A 20,060-nucleotide genomic window follows, 5' to 3' on the forward strand; every position below is an offset into this window, starting at 1 on the left:
AGCTCTGAAAGGAGCAGATGTACACACGTGTGCATGCAGGTATGTATCTTTATGAGAACATACATGTATGCAAACAATATAATCATATAAAAAGGCTGGAAGGGTTTGGGAGCTCAAAAGCAATATCTTTCTCCTCTAAACTGCTTTATTACTGGCATTCCCTCCCTCTTGGGCATGTGTTCAGCTGAGACTAGGCCAAATTGGCAGTCATTTTCAAAGTGCTTGGCAGCCCCATGATCCCTGGGAGTTTTCAGCTGACATCTCTCTCAAGCAGTCTATGCAAGGGTCAGTGGGAGACCTGACTCCCAGGCCCGGGCTTGCTCTGGCTGTGTCATGAGTCAGGACCAATATAAATTAAAACCTTAAAGCCATACTGTGAAGGCATGCTTCACCCCCTGAAGTATTTTCATTTCCCTGTGACAGATTGCCTTTCTACTAGTTTCCTATTTTTTTATCCTTGGATACTACAGTAGCAAGTATGTTCCTTTAAGTTAAAGAAAAGGGGGGAAACATCTGGTGAAGAGAGAGTTAAACTTCCACCAAAGTGTTAATATTTTTGGTAGATTGTTGATGCTCAACAAGCAGGGGTGAAATAACAATAATAATAATACTAGGGGCTGCTTATCACTTACAAACAATAGTCCAATGACAATGTTCACACTGACAGAAAAAATGGAAGTAGAAATTAATAGTGACAGTCCTGCAGGAAACAAGGGAGAAATTGGATACCAAGTTATAAAATACAGACTAACCCAATAGGCACATGCTGCTGTTATTATATTAATATTGTTAAAAATATCAAAGCACTTTAAAAATGGAATTGTACTGTAGGTAGATAGACAGTATTATTTCCACATTCTTTTAAATAGGAATTTTCACTCCTTGTTTGGCTTGGAGGCATAGATGTAATTTGTTGCTCAAAAACACAGTAGCCGAATGCAGTGAAAAATAAGATTCAGGATTAAAGTCTCCCATCTGAAGGACAGAATCAGGCTACAGCGAGAGCTCACTCTTCTATTAACAAAACCATCTGAGTCACTGCAGATATGGATGTCACTGATGTTCAATAGTGGGGTGGGCTGTGTTTATTTAGTTAGAGAATAGGGAGAGATTGTTTTCCCTCCCTGCAAAAATAAACAGAGGGAATAAAACGACCACACTCATATAAATAAAGAAGTAAACATGAACCTCGACATATCACACCCACTGATGAACCTAATCCCACAGCCCAGGCTCAGGCAGGTACAACCCCTCTAAGAAGTCACTGGACTTCCCCACATAAAGTGCATAATTAAAGCTGCACATCCCAAAGGAAACAACCACAGCATCAGTATTAGCAATTCAAGGTGTTACTGCAGCTGCTGTGTATCCCTGCTATGCTTGTACAGCACCTAGCACAGTGGAGGCTGATCCCTGACGTATGCATCGGAGCATGGATAATGACAGTGCCTCACAGTAGTGTAATTTCAGCTGAAATCAGGGGATTAGGGAATCAATGTGGCTTCAGATAAAGCCTCGAGAGGGTGCAAGATAACCCTACAAGAGGCTTCTACTCCATGTGGTCCCCAGGTGGAGGTGAAGGATGGATGTTGCCTTTGCTTTTCCCTTATCTGAAATGTTGAAAGGAGATGTGAGAAGCAGCATTGGTACCCAAGGCTGGGTGATGGAGCAGCACAAGGAGCAGCTCAACACCCAGCTCTACCAGGGATGCATCTCGGGTGGGCACAGAGCTCCGTATTGCCCCAAGCTTGATGCTGATTAAAAGACCTGATCAAAACCCACAAAGCAAATGCTCTATGTTGCCCCAAAGCTTGTTCTCTTTCTCAGTTAATTACAAACAAAAAATATCTGTCCTCTCACAGCAACTTCAAGCAAAGTCCATAACCCATGTCCTTTGAAAGAGGTTTCTCCATGCAAATAACCTCACTCCCTGTTTTTAATAAGAAGGTCTTTCCTCCCCTTTCAGTGCTCTGCAAGACAGACCTTCATTTTCCACCAGACACCAAGACTTGACTTAATAAGCAACAGGGCTAAAATATCCACTCTTTACACGTAGGGTGTCCTGAGGTACATACAAACATCACTCTAAGATGTGATAAAGTAATCTAAAGCCGGGCCCAGCCTGCCAGTTCAGGCCTAAAGGGATTTGATTCAGTGTCAAAACCTTTGGCTCAGGAGGTCACTCTCTCCTCTTGCTTTTCTTATAACAAAGGCAGAGGGTTGGGAGGGGGGAAGGTTTCCTCCTCTTTTATTTTTTCTTTCTTTTTTTTTTTTGTCTTGTGAATTCATCAACTGTTGTTTGTTGAGCACTGGGCCTTTATTCAGCCTGCTGAAACATTTTCATTAGATGGAGGCCTCTGAAGTATGCTGGCGGCTGGGACCGCGCGAGGACAAAATCTTAGTCCTCTCCAGAAGCCGGCTGATTGAAATCAGCACTGTGTCAGGGGCTGTCATATCTCAGAAAAGACATAAAACACACGGAAACATCAATAAGCAACAAGCCTCTGACAGCTCTGAGACATTCCAGATGACAAGAAGAGAAAAGGGGTAAGGTTAGGGCTCATGGGGGATATTTAAAATGCCTAACAGCCAGCCGAAGTGTTGGCAGGCTTCAGGGAGGCCCAGAAAAGACAAGATAAAGTCTATCAGGTTATCACCTGGTTCGAGACAGATCCCTCACAGCAAGGCCACAGGGATGAGACAATGACACAACAGCTTCTTTTTTTTTTTCCCTTTTCTCTGACTATTATTATTATTCTTTTATTATTTATTTAAAAACATATCAGAGAAACAGGCTGCATTTACACTGAGGTTACCCAGACAACGTTTGTGCTGGGGAAGATTAAAAAAACAAGGGAAGAAAAAGGAGAAGAAATGTAAAAAAGAGGGGACAACAAGAGAATCCTGTGAGTTAAAGAATTCTGCTTCCAGCTACCTTGTACAGAAATCAAAAAGGATTAACAAGGTTTTTTTTTTTCATTTAATTTCCTGTACACCAGACGCTTTTGTTAAGAGATCAGAGATATTCCTATTTATTGAATTTTTAATATGATCTTTATTAAAAGGCAGCACGCATGTTTGGGTTTCCTTTTTTTTTTTTTTTTTTTAAGAAAAAAATTAAAAACCCAAACATGCACGGGTATAAAAATCAAAGCACAGGAATGAACCGCGGGTGTTTGATTTCTGCTCTCGTTATATTATGGTGATCCAGACTCTTGTTTAAATTTTAAAACAATAAAAACCCAACCCACATAGAAACAACCCCTCATCCTCCTTTCGACTCACATCCATTCTGTTAAGTAAGCAATGGACCCAGAGCAGCACTTTGACCAATCAGATATGAATTCTGCCTTTGGAGTAAGTGTAAGACCAAGAAATGAGGTACGTAGCTGAGTAAAGGGCCAATGTGTAATTATTTTACATTTTTAGATTATCATCCACACGTTCAGAATTTCATCATCAGCTTGAAAATGTGTAGTCACCATTGTATATGCTCATCTGTGACACTCAACTCCCCCAGGTTAGCCTTCAGCATAGACTGTGTCGCTAATGGAAGGAGTAAAATACAAAACATATGATCCCCTCCCACATCACGTTCTGGGTGCTAAAGAACAGGACCTGGAAGAGCCAAGACTGCTGGAGCAGAACCTGTTTGGCCCAGTTGTTTACAAAACACATCAAACCATGCTCTCCAGTGTCAGTCAACAGCAACAGCAAATCAAACCTCTCCTGCCTTAAATATTTAGCACGGCAAAAGCATGATGACTACACGATTTCTTTTCTATGTACAGCTGTATAGTTTTTCTTTGGAACCTGTAACTATAATCTGCAGCCATTTAAAAAGCAGAGTAGACTCAGATTTCAATAAATATCCTGTTCCTTTGTTACCCTGCTCATATAGTTGTAAACCCATAGGATTCAACCAAGTTTTACTGGGTATAAATGTTATTGTGCTAGTCTGAAGCCTGGGAGACAGGTTCGAACACTTTTCTGCCAGACTCCAGTTCTGTATGACCTGTGAATCACTTGGCCTCTTTGTCAAGACCCTTCGTAACCCACCCTGGTGGACCTCAAGAGTGAAGGTGGACATGAGCTCAACCAGTTCAAGTTTTCTTTCTTTTTCTAGCAAGATTTTTCCTTCCTGACATGTCAACTGGGTTTCACAGTATCTATAATCCCATATATATTTGTCATAGAGTGTCAGGAAACTTCACTATATCAGTTTGGTGGGTTTTATTGACTGTAATATCACAGCAGGACAGGCATACTAGAGGGAAACTACTGGTGCAGCCACAAAGAGCCATAAACTGTCCCATAGACAGCTCTGAGGAAACTCCGAAAACCTAACCATTATGGATAGTGTTTTCTTCCTCTTATCTACAGGTTGCTACTGCACAGTGCTATAAATACAGTGTCAGGTCTTCACCTTCCAAAATGTGAAGGGGGAGCAACAGTTCTCCCGTGTGGCATTGACTTGTTGTGAAAACAGATTGGTTATAAAGTCTGAAATCTCTGGACAGCAATGGGTCACATACTTTTGATGGATAAATGACTGGAGTCTTCTGTAGTAACTCACACAATAAAGCAAGAGCTCAACACTGGCTTAAAGACCTACTCCAGTGTACAGGAAGAGGCACCGTCAGCATTTCATGTAGTCAAGGGAAAACAGGCAGGGTACAATAATGTGTATTTACATAAAACATTTCCACACAAACTTCTTTTTGTTTATGAAAGAAAGTTAGTAAGAAATCAGCAATTCCCCACTTATAAAAGACAAAGATATGATTTTTCCCTGTTTGTTGGAAGGGTGCACTCTAACACAAACCAAAGTTGCAGACACCAGAAGTTGTGTAACACACAGGTTCATTTCATCAGCCTTTTAGATCAAAAGCACTCTTACAAAAGGCATCCTGGGCCTGAAGTGGACAAATCTCTTGACTGAATACAACATGTGTCAACCTGGACACCACCCTGACCCACCCACTACTTCTGGCACTAAGAATTCCAGAGGGGATACCTCATCTGTGTCATTTCTTCTCAATGGAAAGGTGGAACTACATCTAACATCAGAAGTAATTACTCAGTGTATCAATAATTGTGACGGGTGCTGTGCAGACCACAGATGGCCTGTGGGGAGCAGCAGGCATAGACAGAATGGCCCAGATGTTATGTGATGTTGGTAGAAGTTAGAGCCATCTTCCAGCTCAGCACAAGAGACTTTAAGATTACAAAGGAGTGCAAAGCTGAGCTTTCATATACTCACACTCTTGACCTGTTCTTTCTAAAAACCACCTGTCAGGATCTAGCTAAAAATCTGAAGGGGTATGGGCTGTTGCCTTCTTTTTTTAACCCCCACAGACTTGTCTGACAAGTATTTTTCCAAAGGTAAATGCATTTAATTTCCAGCAAAAAAAGTTTTTCTATAGTTCAAAATGAAAGTAAATGCCCATCTTTTCCAGTGTTTTGAGCAGGAACTTTGTATCAGGTACAATGGTCAAAACACGATTCTCTTCTATCACTGAAGAATGCCAGGTTTATTTTTTTCTCTTTTGTCCTTCCCTATTCTTCTTTTGAACACATTTTTTGAAGGAAAAAAGATCAAAAAAAAAAAAAGACTTTTTCGCCAAGATAAAAAAAGAAAAAGTGGTACCAGAACTCCTTACTTCTTAAAAGAAGTCTGCAAGATGAACTTAAATGCATAAGGTTCTTGTTCCTCTGTGTAAAAACTTAGTCTGTGGAAGTTGCACTGAAAACCAGACAAAAAACTTCCAAGGCTGAAAAATCAGGTTCATCGATCAATTCCTTTTAGGTATATTTGGCAACCAGTACTATTTTTATGACTCAGTCAGAAAACTGATTTCTATGTAGTCTGTAGCTATTAGGCATTTAAAATCCCCTAGTATGAGATTGACTGCTATGAGATACAGACTTGCTTCTGACTGCAGTAATGAAAGATCTTTTTGAGCCATGGGATTCTTAGAACCTTGAGTAGCTCAACTTGAGACTGCAGCATCAATGAGCTCAAGCATGAAGAAGTGATTTCATTAGAAGCCAGCATGGTTCATTAACATCCACCATTATGTACTTACATAGGATAATATAGCCAAAAGGTGGGGTTTTTTACCTCCTTTTCAATGCATGGAAAAGTATGGTCTGAACTGTGGCAATCATCTTGGTGATCAGTTCTTGGTCTGAATGTCAATACATAGTCAATCCCAGAGTGAAAACAGTATGGGAATATCCAAATTACTGCTTCTATCCTTGCACCAACTTCTCATGCTTGTCTTCTGGGGGGCACATCTACTGCTTCTTAGAGGCATAGGAAGTCTTTAGCATCTTTTCCTCTAGATACCTGTAGAAGAACTCTGCCTTTGTAGGCACAGGGAGAATCATGGGAAAGTAATGGAAGACTAATCAAAATTCCAGTGATGTGACCTGTTTCTCCACCACTCAGAGATTCTTATTAAATGCCAATTCAGCTTGTCAAGACCCCAAGACTAAACAAAAGAAATCCTATGCATGGAGGTGAGAATAAGAGATGGGGAACTTACAAATAAGTGTATTAGGAACTCTTACAAAGCAGACTGCATGTGGTGTTGCAGCAAGAATACATAGGTGGAGATTAGGGAAGAATTAAAATGCAGTTTCCATAGATGAGTTCAGGAGGATTTATGTAGTCATCTAGTCTACACTACCTAGCAAACACAAAAACTGGCCTAGAACAGTGCCTCCCTCTAGCAAAACGCTTTGCCCAGGACTTTGCAACTTGTTGCAATGTTCTCTTGGCTTCAATTGCAAATACAGTAGCTCTTGGAGTGCCATCACTAGGAAGGTGAGTAGGATTTACTATGCCTTAAAGTAATTACATGCAGCTTCAAATTCAATGAGTTCAGTGGCAAGGAAAGTCCAACAAAGTACCACGCTTACAGGAACACATGTTCATGCAGTGCAATGCTACAGTCAAAGCTGTGAAAATACATTTTCTAATGTGTCCTGGGAATTAATTTTCATGAAATGGGAGCATATTCCTGCTGAATTTCCCAGCATCATCTGAGTGTAAGCCATCAAGCACCACTTGGAGAAACCCGTTAGGTTAGTTAGTACCAAAAAAGCCACTCATCAAGTAGTGTGACTGTTGCAATTTGTGAGCTGTACTCACTGTCCTCTACTTTTTGATTTAAGAGCATTATGAAACTATGTAATTTGGTGTAGTCTTTTTATTCCCATGGTAATTTATGTCTGTGGATAAGCATTTTATTTTATCTGAGCCATAGTGCCAGAGTTATTTTCCGAATCTCTTGAGTTTCCCTTTGATGCCATTGAAATTAAAACCAGAGCTGCAGACAGTACCCATGCTGTTTGTCACAGAGTCAGAGGTTAGAATGCATTTGCTGCTATTTATCGTGGCTCATCAACTGCAATAGTTATCGTGGCTCATAGACTGCTGCTTTTCTCATCACTGATACAAAAATATTAATAACAGACAACCCAGGACTGGCATACAACTGACTCTGTCAGTCACCATCAGCAATATAAAAATCACATTACACTATCAGCAAATCTCTGTGCTGCAGTAATCTTACTTGCCTTGGGAAATTTTTAATTAAAAAGATGCATTCCAACCTTAAATATTTTATTATTTAGACAAACAATTTGCATCTTCAGTAATTAAACATTAAAAGATGTCTCTGCATTTGCTATGTATACATGGCATAAAACGTTCAGAAGTACATTGTCCATTATCAATTTATTTATAAAATACATCACCATTCTCTATCTGTGCATAAACAGCTAATCATGTAAAAAGCTAGACTGCAAATCAACTGCAACTTAAAAACTATATCTAACTTTTCTTCCTGTCTACTTGGTGCATCCGTATCCTAACCTAGACCTGAAATGGCCAGGAGGGAGTGATGGTATTTTCTGAGATTTTTCTATTGAAAACATTTGGCAATGCTTACATTAAGAGATCAATAGTGGCCATTCACATGAACACCTACAAGGGCAGGTCTGCAACATAGTTCAAGGTGGAGTAGCTATGAGTGGTGACAGCTACCAACAGGTGTATAACATCATGGTCTTCATCACTCAGGCTGCATGCAGACCTTGCACAGACTTGAATGAAGCATTTAGCATATGCTAGATGGAGCAGACTAAAAGTACTCCTTCAGCAGTCTGCTGTGCTTCCTATGGCACAGAAGCCGTAAGACTTTGCAGTTAGCTATAGATGCAGAAGACCGCAGAGAAGTTTGGTTTGGGATTTTAGTTTACTTTCCCAGTTTCATTTTAAAGCAAACAGGATCATCGTGGTTTGGAGCCTACACTGTTTTTCCAATGTTTTTGCCTGGTGGATAATTTCCAATCCTTGACGCTTTTTGAAGCACTCCATGCAGGCTTTGGCAAAAAGACTTTTCCTATTCTACAGGATGCCTTTGGTGCTCTGGGTCACCTACCAGGAGAGAGGCGCTACTGCTTTCATCCAGCGAGATCATATTATGGCTGGGGACCAGTACAATTTGTGCAACAACTGCACAGGCGCAGCCCTACAGACCAATAAAGCTTCACAAACCACAGCTAGGAAACATTGCTCTGGGATGTAGCTATGAGCAGTTGCCAAGAAAGGTAATAAAATGCACACAGAGAGAGGGGTCAAAAATTTATAGAAGTCATTTTTATAATCCCCATTCTCAGATGCCTCCACCATCAAGCCTCAAGTCTTTTACCCCCCAAAAGGTCAGTCAGAGCAGGGAGTTTATGCAAGAAACTGCAGGCAGAAAAAGTAAAGCATTCACATCAGAAAATTAATTCAAAAATTAAGAACAAATGTACACTTTAAAATAATACATAATTAGCTCTTTTTAATTACTGCTTCAGTACCATTTAGAAAAAGGTGATGGAAGTTCAATAAAATGAGATGCTTTTATTCAGTACTAGTCAAATTAATTTACATACTCAGATTCTCTTTAATAATTCCATGATATGGCAGGTTTCTTTTATCCAAATTTTAGAATACATCTATGTAGTAATCATCTCAGACTGCAAGTGCTGTAGCAGAATTCTGGTCAATTCTGGAACAGAATATTATTAGAGGAAGAAAAGTCATTTCATTACTAGCCATGAGTCTGATTATGCATCCTACAATGCAGTTAGAAGATAGAAATGCCTTTCCTTTTAAAAAGAAAAGAAAAAAGGCCATCAGACCACTATACTAGATATCCCATTTCTCTAGCAAGAATATACTATCTATCTGCAGCAAATCTGCTTCCAACATAAGCTTTTGTTGCTCCTAATTATCTAAAACATCCAAACCCAAAAGCTTTTGCCTTTTCTCCCTGCATCATTGTAGAGGCGTGAATCTTTTCAATACCTCATATACTTTAACTCCACTAATATGCAATATCAGACCTGTCTGTTCCATCTGAGAATATTCTATCACATCCTTTGATGGCGAATGCCACATACACCATTTACCTATTCTGTGTTCTGTTGTCTTTACACCTAATCTTGACTGAATTTCAATAGCAGGATCTTGTAATAAATCTCCCTTCCTGAAGGAAAGAAAAGAAGCTGCACCTACAGGCATTCAAGTGAATGACTCTTGATACCAGTCATGAACTTAGATATGTTGCATTGCAGCATAAAGAGCTGCTTCTAAGCCTAATAATTTGCCTGTGATCAGCATTAATGAAAATTTCACTCCAGCTCAATGTACAAATATGCATTTACCATAAAGCTATATATGCATGATAATATAGTACTATTAATGCACTCAGAGCACAGAATGTTTTATTTAAAAGTATTCAAATAAGATTTTTCTTGCTGTTTTTCCAGGATGCTCGGTCTTTAGTGCTTCTAAGTAAAGATTCTAGGGAAGGAAATGCCAGTTCCCTGCACTGAGTGCTACATTTCAATTTCTCATTAGGACTCTACTACATCAAAACTGGGAGTAGACACCAGTAGACCAGAATGATTTGAATATTTTTTTTCCCAGGAAGCAAGTTTCACATCTTTCTGGCCTGTCTTAATGGCTCCCATTTTGCTGATGACTCACTTAGAGCTGTGACTCAAATAGAACTAAAATGGAAAATATCATTAAAAGCTTTGTATTTTTTTTAATTTGCATTTAGTTTCTGAACTGTTTCTGACCTATGATATTTTCCTAGGCTGAGACTGATAAGTGAAACAATCTGCACATTCCTAAGGATAGATCACAAAATTTCTTCATTTGGAAAATGCTTAATACTGATAAGGCTAATTTTGCCTGCTTTATATCCAACAACATATGCCCAACCTAACAATACCATGCCATTATACTAACACAGTTTCCTTATCCTGGCAAATTTTCCCACAGACACTAATACCCAACTTTTCCAAGGTTTTTATAAATACTTAATGTAATATTTCAACATGCACAACATGTGTATGGTTACGAACTGATAACAAAACTAGTAGCATTCATTAAGTATTGCTATAAATCTCTCCACTGAAACAGCAATAATATCGCCTTCCAGCAACCACAATAAATGTAATGCTTAATCTCTCTCTGTGATATTGTATAACTCTAGCCTGCAGCTAGACTTCCACTGTAGGTGGTACTGTAGAGGATAAGTCTGCAGTGACAGCATATGATGTGCTCCTCTTTGCCAGTACGTGGAAGTTCATGAGTTTGAAAGACTATGGGTTTTTTCCCTTCCAGAGAGAAAACAGGATTTTGAGGGGGGTAAGAAAGGGAAGACAATGAAAATGCTTTAAGTGGTACAATAATACTTTCAGTAGGAAACCTATGTATTTGTTTAGATTTCATGGAGGTTTCCCCCCCTTCTAAGGATGCACATTTGATCTATGTCCCTTAAAACTTCACCCTAGCCCCATCTCTGTTATCCTTTAGAGCTCACTCTTTATCCTTCTCTCCAGTGCACTGAATGATGTACCTACAAAACCAGGATTTGTGGGAATTCACAGATTTTTTTTAAGGGTTTATCCAAGGAAATAAGACAAAAATTCTTTTTTTTTTTTTTTTTTCATTTAAGTTTTCAGTGCCAGCTTCCAGGTCACCAAAACCCAAGCAGCATCAGAACAATACTCAGTATTCCTGGGAATACTCATCCACAGAACACTCCTTCCTGTCCATCAGTACAGCTCTTGTCCGCTGATGTCCCTATTTCTCACCATTAACTATCTAAGAACAACTGCTTCAAGCAGACAAGAAAGCTGCTCAGTTTGGTTCAGCCATGTAACAGGTGGAATTGTCCTAAGGACAGGGATCCACGGAGAGGAGCTTTCACACTGTTATCTAAACTGAGCATCCAAATTCTGCGTGAGGCTCTCAAGATGCCCCCAGTCCTTATCCCAAAAGGAAAGACCCAACTCCTGTAGCGTTTTCCTCCCTGGGTATAAGGTGAGGAGGGAAATAGAAAGGAAAAGGAGTTTCATTGTGCATCCTTGCAGGACAAGAACCATCCCATTAGGGCACTCGTGCACACTGTGCTCTTTAAACAGCAGCAGCGCTCACCACAGGCTCCAGCTTGCTGCAGACTGAAGCGTGTGTGACAGCCAGCTGAGGACCCGGCTGAGGCCTCCGGCTGGCAGCCCGTGCCCTCCTGCAGCAGAGGCTGTCACAGCCGCTTGCTCCCCCCTCCCCAGTGCTCCCCTGGATGTCAGGCTGTAATCCTGCCCTGCTGTTCCGAGCCTCTGAAAGCAAAGCTTCCTACCTTCTGCTTTGCTGTTACCTTAGGTACGGAGCACAGGGCTGGATTTGACCTAAATTTGATTTATTCATTTTTCCAATGCTTTACAGGGTACTTAAGCCCTAGGTCAGCAAAGCACTTAATCACATGCTTAACCTTAAGCACATGCTTAAGTGCTTAATCAGGGCCTTGTTGCTATATAAAGCACAAAGCTATGACTCAATTTGAAGCAACTGAGTTAAAAAATTTAGGACCCCTTCCCATTGTCATTTGCTTACCTTGATACACACAAGTGAGCCAAATTATTCACATTTAAAGTGTTTAAATATACTCTGGTTTGAAGCCCAATTTAGGAGCTCACAATACAGTCTAGACCAATCTGAATATTGGGGTCCCCACAGGATTTGCAAATATTAAAAGAATTGCACTCCTGGGTACAGAAAGTGGTATCTTTTCATAACGTAACTGTTGCCAAATATTAATATTCTCATAATTCCAATAATTGTTCTAATAATAAGAAAAGAAAGATTATCTTTAAAGGTAAACTTAAAATGAGCAATTCACATGTAATACAAAGATACCACTTAGAGCAGGATGCACCCATATGCACTCTATAGCTACATATGCAGTTTCAAGATTGCTATTTTAAACTGTGTACTGCATCCTTATCTGACTTGCCCAGTAGGTGCAATTATTGGTAGAATTTGTTCTACAGTTCTGCAGGAAATTTTCCTTTTGCACAAACGGTTCAGATTTGCCTCTACTGTGATTTTCTTCTGACTAAACATCCTCTGAAGCATTTTTTTGATGCTTCCCAGAATTACTGGCACTCTGATTACAATATCCTGTTGGATGGATACCATGAAAGCTGCTAGCTTTGGTAACTATATCTAAAATGTACAGAATGTCTTATAAAGCAGTGTGCTAAGGGGAGGGGGTCTGGACTTTAAACCACTAATAGTTTTAGGTGAACTGGAAATGCTTATCAACACATTTGTTTTTTCATATTACCTTTTCTTTTACATTTAACAGGAACATTATACCACAAATATTTTAGACTATTATTAATTAGGAACAATTGTGTTCCAAGAGCTTTAGATAAGACTGATAAACTTTCTATTTATCTTTATTTATAAAATAGATAAAATGTGTTCAGAAAAAGCTTCAGTCACACTGAGACACAGCTAATGTAACTCTCAGCTTCTCTGATGAAATAACATAAATATGATGGACCATCTATAAAATACTTTCCACTACTCCATTAAAGGAGCATATTCTCAGTATCCTCCAGAAAACATACAGTATCATGCCTGTGTTGTTTCTGTGGCATAACATGCACTTCTTTACCGAGAACATAAAGAAATCAAGGTAGCAGTATCCTAAATAGTCATTCACACTAGAAGAGTTATCCCCTCCTGACACTGTCCCACCAGTTTAACCAGTTGTTCCAGGCTGCAACTAACATCTCCTAAATTATGGTAAAATCCATTCCACTGCAATAGGATTACTTGATCTCCCTAATCGCACATCAGGGAGCTATATGAGAAATGGGCACCAAAACAGCCATGTCCTGCCTGAGAGAAAAATCACATGGTGACCACTCAACCTAGCACCGTTTTTTCCTCTCTAGCTTCTTCCTACACTCACCAACTGGGGCTTCCCAGAAAGGACCCCCACTCTTCGCTGTCCTTGAATCAATACATCTCAGAAGCTTTGGGGCTTCCCAAGACAAGTGGCCTATTATATAGACATGGTCAGAAGAACTGTTCTCAAATGGAGCAGAAACATGAAGGCTGACACAGGAGCACTATCTTCTGACATGAGCTGCTGCTGGGAAGTGGCTGAGGGATGAGGAAACTTCTGAGGGGTAGCCACAAGGCTCTTTTTCATGATCTAGCCCAGAGCCAAGCTAGCCCTCAGGTTTCTAGTAGGGGATGACATTGAAGGGCTTTTGTTTGCCGTGACATTTTTGATAAACATTTTAAAAACAACCCTAAAAATGATTCTGAGCAAATCTGCATTAGTTTCATAGAATCATTCACTCTTACCTTCCCCCGTCCAGTGCTGTGGAGTTACTTCTGATATGTAATAGCGTTAAATAAAAATCATACTCTATTTGGGGGCTGATGAAATCAATGTTTTCTATTACGGGATTGGCACACAGTTTATTTCCATCCATTATATTGCCTGCACAGCAATAGCAGGCTCTCGGTCACAAGATGAACCCCAATCACTTATTAGTTCATGGCTGGAAGCCACCAACTCCACATTATACGAAATCCCCGATTCATCACTGCCTCTCTCCATCCTCACACCTTTCAACTTGTGCATCTGAGGTAAACACAAAGTAAAGCAGTGGGAAATCAGAGCCAAAGTTTCTACAGTGAGTTCTACCTGCATCTTACTGCCTTCTTTTCATTCTTTCGAATCCTTAAAAAAAGACCTATCTTCTTGTGAGTTTTTTCCTTCAGAGATAATAGTACAGACTTCAACAATATCTGCCAAAAAAGAAGACTCCTTGAACCTTGACTTTCCGTCCTGCTACACATAATGAGACAACTACTTAAACTGCATTTAAAAAGTGCTGAGTAGATGAACTCAATGCCTAATGATGTTACTCAGCTTGTCGGCAGCTGATTGACACTAAAAGTAATAAATTAGAACAGAAAATTATTTTACAAGATCCCTGGGATGACAGACAGGCTAAGTGTAATATCCTCCATTACAGTTGTCATGAGATTTTATGCAGTTCAGATCTGAACAGCCTCAGCAGGAAAGTGGAACAATTTCATGAGATAGATCTTCAGATGATGTAGAGTAGCATAAATCCTCTGAAGTTAAAGAAGCTATCCTGATTTATGCAGACAGGGATCTGGATCTATATCTTTATACATGTTTCTACTCAAGTATTGGAATGAAATCATTTGTTTTCCCATGCAAATCTGGGCAGAGAAAAGCAGAGACCCTGTAAGAGAGGAATGCTGAAGGCTGATGTCTTCGCTGTGTTTGTTTCTGCCCCCCTCCCCCTTTTAAAAGCACAGAAAACAGTATTTAGAGCATGGCATCACTGATTTTGTTGGCTGCCTTCATTTCAGGGAATCCCACTGTAAATCCACAGCTCTGCAGAAGCACCTTTTGAATCATTAGCATTCACTGTCAGAATCCTTTGAAACGTGTTAGGATGTGTAAAGGCAAGACAAAAGGCAAGCATGTGGATACTCCACCAAGCTCAAAAAGCCATTATGCCATTATTGTTTGAGGTTAATGAAAAGAAAGAATAAAAACGTGTATTTGAGCCCTAGCTGTCTGTAAAAATCTAAGGGACTGGTCTGATTTTGGGTTGGTTTTGTTGCCTTTTTTATAAATCTCCATTTGTAAAACTTTTCTTTAGAAGAAAACATAGCCTCTTCGTGCACAGTTTATTCCAAGCTCAAGGATGACTGTGGATGGTTTTAATTTTGCTTCGTTCAATGATCTCTTCTAACGCAATGATTTTTTTCCATGGAAGACCTTAACCACAGTGGCCATTTGCAGCTGATGATTTTTTTTAATATATAAATTATTTATTAAGCCACTGCGGACTTATACTTTTACACTGAGAGAAAGGAAAAAGGAGAAGGGGGGAGGAGGGAGGATTGCATCTTAAGCTCTATTTACAAATTTACCTTGGCAGGCCCTCTTGCTGCCAATAGGAAGCCATGTTGCATATTTAATTTGCTCTTTTGTTACAACGGGGCTTAGGTTAGTTAATTTCAATTTTCGATTTCAAAAGCTATCAAATATGGCTCAGATGAGAAATCAATTTTTCTCAGCTGCCTCTGTTTTTGTGATGGGGAGGTTTCCCATTGGCAAGGGGACAGCCACGTGACACAGCAAGAGATTAGTTCACTAGACCCCGTGTTTCAGCCACCTCAATTACTGGCTGCCTCTTGTAATTTAGCCTTATAACACCTAATTTCAAGATAGAACTCATATTTAATTCATGAAAGCTTCCACAAGAGTAATTGTGAAATAAATTGCCATAGAAAATATCCATTTGTGACTCGTTTTAATTTTGTATGCTACTAGCACGCTATTTGTTCTACTTGTTTAACACTTTAGCACAAACATATTTTATATTGAACTTTATGGACTGCTAATAGGTTATTATTTTTCACTGTTTCCCCTTCATGGACACACCACTGAATGTCCCTCTCCTTCACGCAGCTCTGGGTCTAGTAATATCGAAATAGATGTGCTAAAACACAGAAACTTATAATCTCCCAATTATTGAATGGATTGTTATGATCTGTTCATAACTTTAAAAGTAGCAGATAAAATCACAAGTGATGGTTTGTAAATGGTAGTTCAGTGACAAGGATCATTTAAAGGGCCAAAGAATAAATACAGTTTAATTTCTGTAATGTTTTAAACAAACCCATTCATTACACATATTGATGTTCCATGATAACAGCAGTATATGTATTTTTAATTCTTTAACCAAAATAAATGTTTCCACTGTATACACACCATTTTGTCCTTTTCCTCCCTGTTGCTATGACAACAAGGTGGGTGAGGCCTCCTCAACTGCCAAACTCAGCTGTCATCCCTTCACCCTAAAAGCCTTATAATTGCTTTTATTTGCATACGACAATTAGGCAGGATGGCTCACAGCAAGAAAACCAACCTTTCTCTCCCCCAGTGCACACAACGCCAGCCTGTAATTTATAAAAGATACACGCCATGTGGTGGAGCACTAAAATAGAGTGATGAGTCCTTTCATCTGATTGTAAGCTATTAACAAAAGAAAACATCCCCTTTCAGGCAGTAAAAAAATGCCTATCTGGTGTGAACCTGGAGAGCAAAAAAAAAAAGAGGGGGGGGAATGTGGAGAAAAAAGTTTTGCCTCCTCCATGCAAACCCTTCACTTCATTATCGTGTTGAACTCGGCAGAAGAGTTTGAAAGCAAGAGTTACATTTCAGTGCTTTATGGACAACGAAGTGCCAGCAAAACTGATGACATAGTAAAACTAGATCTAGATTTTTGCTCTTGGGATACGTCACACTCAAAGATGCCAACATGAAATGATAGTTCCTAAGCCAGCTTGCTGAAAGCACTGCAAGGAAGGCATGAGATCGGTTGGATTGCCAGACGAGGACAGTGACATGGGAACATAGAGGTTCAATACATTCGACAGCTCTGTTTGAGGAAAATAGCTGTATTCAAAGTGCTTATGCCCATGTTCAATGTAAAGCTCACCCACTCGTATGTTGAGCTGTTGGGGCTTAAATGCCTGTGCAGCTTTTTCATACAAAGAATCAGCATCCCAGTACATGTTTTTATGTAAGTTGCTAAACAACAACAAACTTCCATAATTACAAAAGTATCTTACTCTGAGGAAACCAGTTAAGCAACTGCTCTACAACAGCTTCTCCTCTTTTCTGCTCTCTTCTGGAAGCTCTTCAAGCAATATTTATAATAGGTGATCTGATTAAGCATCTCCAACCCTCAAAAATCCCACAAAAAATCTACCTTTCCTTTAACAGATTTTTGCATCTACAACCTCACTGGTAAGAGCAGAGCATGTTAAATTTAGAATTCAAAAAACAAATTGGATTTTGGGGAAAATATGGGATTTGATACGGGGAAAATGAGGAAGCAATAACAATGCAAAAAAAAGCAATACATTCTCTTGCCACTGTACAGCTAGCTCAATCTAAAAATAAACCAGCTATTACAGTGGCATTACAGCACACACATTTTTAAGCCTCTCTAACTTACCTTCCTCAGAAGGTTGAAACTGGGAAGACTACATAAAAGAGTAAAGCAGAATAGATCTAGCCTGGCTTGAACATGGGACTGATCTGTTGTCTCGCTGCAGCTACCTCTGTGACCTTGATATTAATGAAGAGGATAAGTCAGGAGCACAGTTTGCAGGTATCTTCATCAACTTTGCCCGTCTTATTGCTCCAAACTCCACTTTATCACCTGAGATTTACCCAGTTTCAGTAGGAGTGTGGAAAGGGGGGGAAGTTCAGAGGGGAGAGCAGAAAAGAAAACAGGAACATTTAGGCATGGGACATGCACTGTCAAGTCCTCTCATGCCCTCCCATCCTTATTAGCTCAGGCAAGTACTCACAAAACACAGCACACAACTTCCAGCAGCACTTCCCAGCTTTTATCAATACAGGGAGCAAGGAAAAGTCAACAGACCACAACTTGCTCAGTACAGAGCTTGAACAACCAGCAGTTTTTGACAGCGCCCTGGACTGGCAGCGTGTTCAACTCACAGCTCTGCCACTGACCCACAACCTGAATCCTGACAACTCACAAGCATTAGTTTATATGGCTGCTCACATGCAATATTGGTACTTTGTCTGAAGTTCTGAGAAAGAGACATGAAAGTCAAACTAGTCAACCAGCACAGGATTTTTTCCTAATGCAATTTACTGATATTTTGTCCATTTTGTCTTTACATGATGCAAATATTACACGTATCCATTTAGCATATGTAACTGGACTTGAACTGTCTCAAATTTCAGTATAGTGTATCCCTCTTCTAACTCTGTATTTCTCTATGTATTCACCTGATTGTTCTGATATGTTCCTACTCCCAGTGCTTGAGAAGTAAGCTGGATTCTCAAATAGGATTCTAAAAAAAAAAAAAAGTATAATTTTATACTTTAGGTAATTTTTTTAATGAGCCCTTTCTTATCCACATCTCCTACTGCTATTACAAGGTCAGCTGAATTCACCCATTGATTTCAATCGCAGAAACTTGTGCCTCTGTGTTGGAACAGTTTTTCCTTGCATGTGTAATTTCAAAGCTGCACTGTTGCTGAATTGATCCTTTTAAAGGTCTGGCACCAAATACTTCCCTGGGATAAGTAAGGATAGAGGTTGCTAGGCCTTTTGGCTTCACACCTGAAACCGGTCCACAGTCTTTGCAAGATACAGAAACCTGCCTATAAAAGTACATTTTGAAAGCATAAGTAGTATAATGCAAGGTTTCCCCAGGATCAGAGGAAATTATTGTTTCCTGTTCCATAAAAGTCACGTACCTTTTACACAGGAAACTTGTTTTGAGCAAAGTGAGGCTTTTTCCTCTGCAATCCCTAATCCGTAGAACCTAAAAATAGCCAGATTTCTTAAAACACAGAAGTAGGACAAGATGCAAATGAAACTTTGAGAGGCTTTTCAGTTTTAGTGTCTTCGCTCTCCATTTTCCAAATGCAGGCACTTCCTTAAAGAAAAGCAAACCACAAAGTAGCTGAAGCTTACAAAGTGGACTTCTCAGGATGGTCCTAACACACACTCTGACCATTCACATGGATTTTATGTCACTATTGGCTGTTATTCAATAGAAACACAGGACAACCACAGTAACACAGCACTGTTCATCCCATTCATGTAAGAATTAAAGCTTAATATACTTCTCTCAGACATCAAAACTCCTTTTCTACCTACACAGTGAAGGCTGTAGCTTTGCTGAAGTTACTACAGCTTTCCATCAATATAAATTACAGTAGAAGTTGTTCCAAAGCGAATACAGTACATAAAACACAATTTATAGTCATAGCTAACTGTGCCAAGAGTGCGCAGAGTTGTCTGCTTTTCTTTAACTACCTTATGGGAATATGCCGGGGGTTTGTTTAAACTTCTCTTTTATTCTTCTTGAAAATTCTCCAAATATAGGATAGGAAAAGGATTTGAATGTCAAGAAAAGATTTGTGCTATGGAACAGTGTCTGCTTTTGTGACTTTTACTGACAGGGTGACATCATAAGGTATACGAATGAGGTATAAGGATAACTTACTTAGAAGATTTGTATTTTCAGACATAATATTCTAACAATCTCAAGAATAAGGTGAAATTTTTTTTTCTGTTCCTCTATTTGTGATGGCTCCTAAAAAGAAACTGAACCAATAACATAGTAATATGCACAAGAAAGGAGGAAAAAGAAATATAACTGATAAAAGCTCTGAAAAACAACATCATACCTGAAAAGCAAAATAAACTTTTCCAGCATTTGCTCACATCCCTGCACATATCCAATCAACCTTTAGTAATGGAACAAGTAGGAAGTGAATGAGTTTTACTTCCTTTACAAGAACAAGTTAAGATGCTGCTGTGGCTCCACTTGCCTGGTTGGCAGGGGTGGGGTTGCACATTTTCACCATTTTTATATTCAGATAAACAATAAGTTGCTCATTTCAGATATCATGCAGTATCCACAAAGCTGCTTTTTGAACTTGAAATCAAAGTGAGAACACCTTCGGGGATTTTCTTACCCATATATATATTTTGTAGGCAGAAAGACCTAATTTATAAGAAGAAATTTGTTCCTATTCCCACAGACCTCAGAGGAGGTGGGATCAGGCTCTCACAAATGT

General features: G+C 39.4%; 1 long non-coding RNA gene across 1 annotated transcript in view; it reads right to left on the reverse strand.

Moving 5' to 3' along the window:
• The window catches only part of LOC133221972 (uncharacterized), an 81,020-nt gene that overhangs the window by 10,636 nt on the left and 50,324 nt on the right, over positions 1-20,060 (reverse strand). The window contains exon 2 of the long non-coding RNA XR_009728135.1: positions 8,953-9,068. This is a non-coding gene — a long non-coding RNA (uncharacterized LOC133221972). The remainder of the gene's footprint in view (positions 1-8,952; positions 9,069-20,060) is intronic.

This window comes from Neopsephotus bourkii, unplaced genomic scaffold (assembly GCF_033783945.1).
Source record: "Neopsephotus bourkii isolate Nb327-2 ecotype Australia unplaced genomic scaffold, CSIRO-AGI_Nbou_v1 NB_1572, whole genome shotgun sequence".
NCBI classification, from domain to species: domain Eukaryota; kingdom Metazoa; phylum Chordata; class Aves; order Psittaciformes; family Psittacidae; genus Neopsephotus; species Neopsephotus bourkii.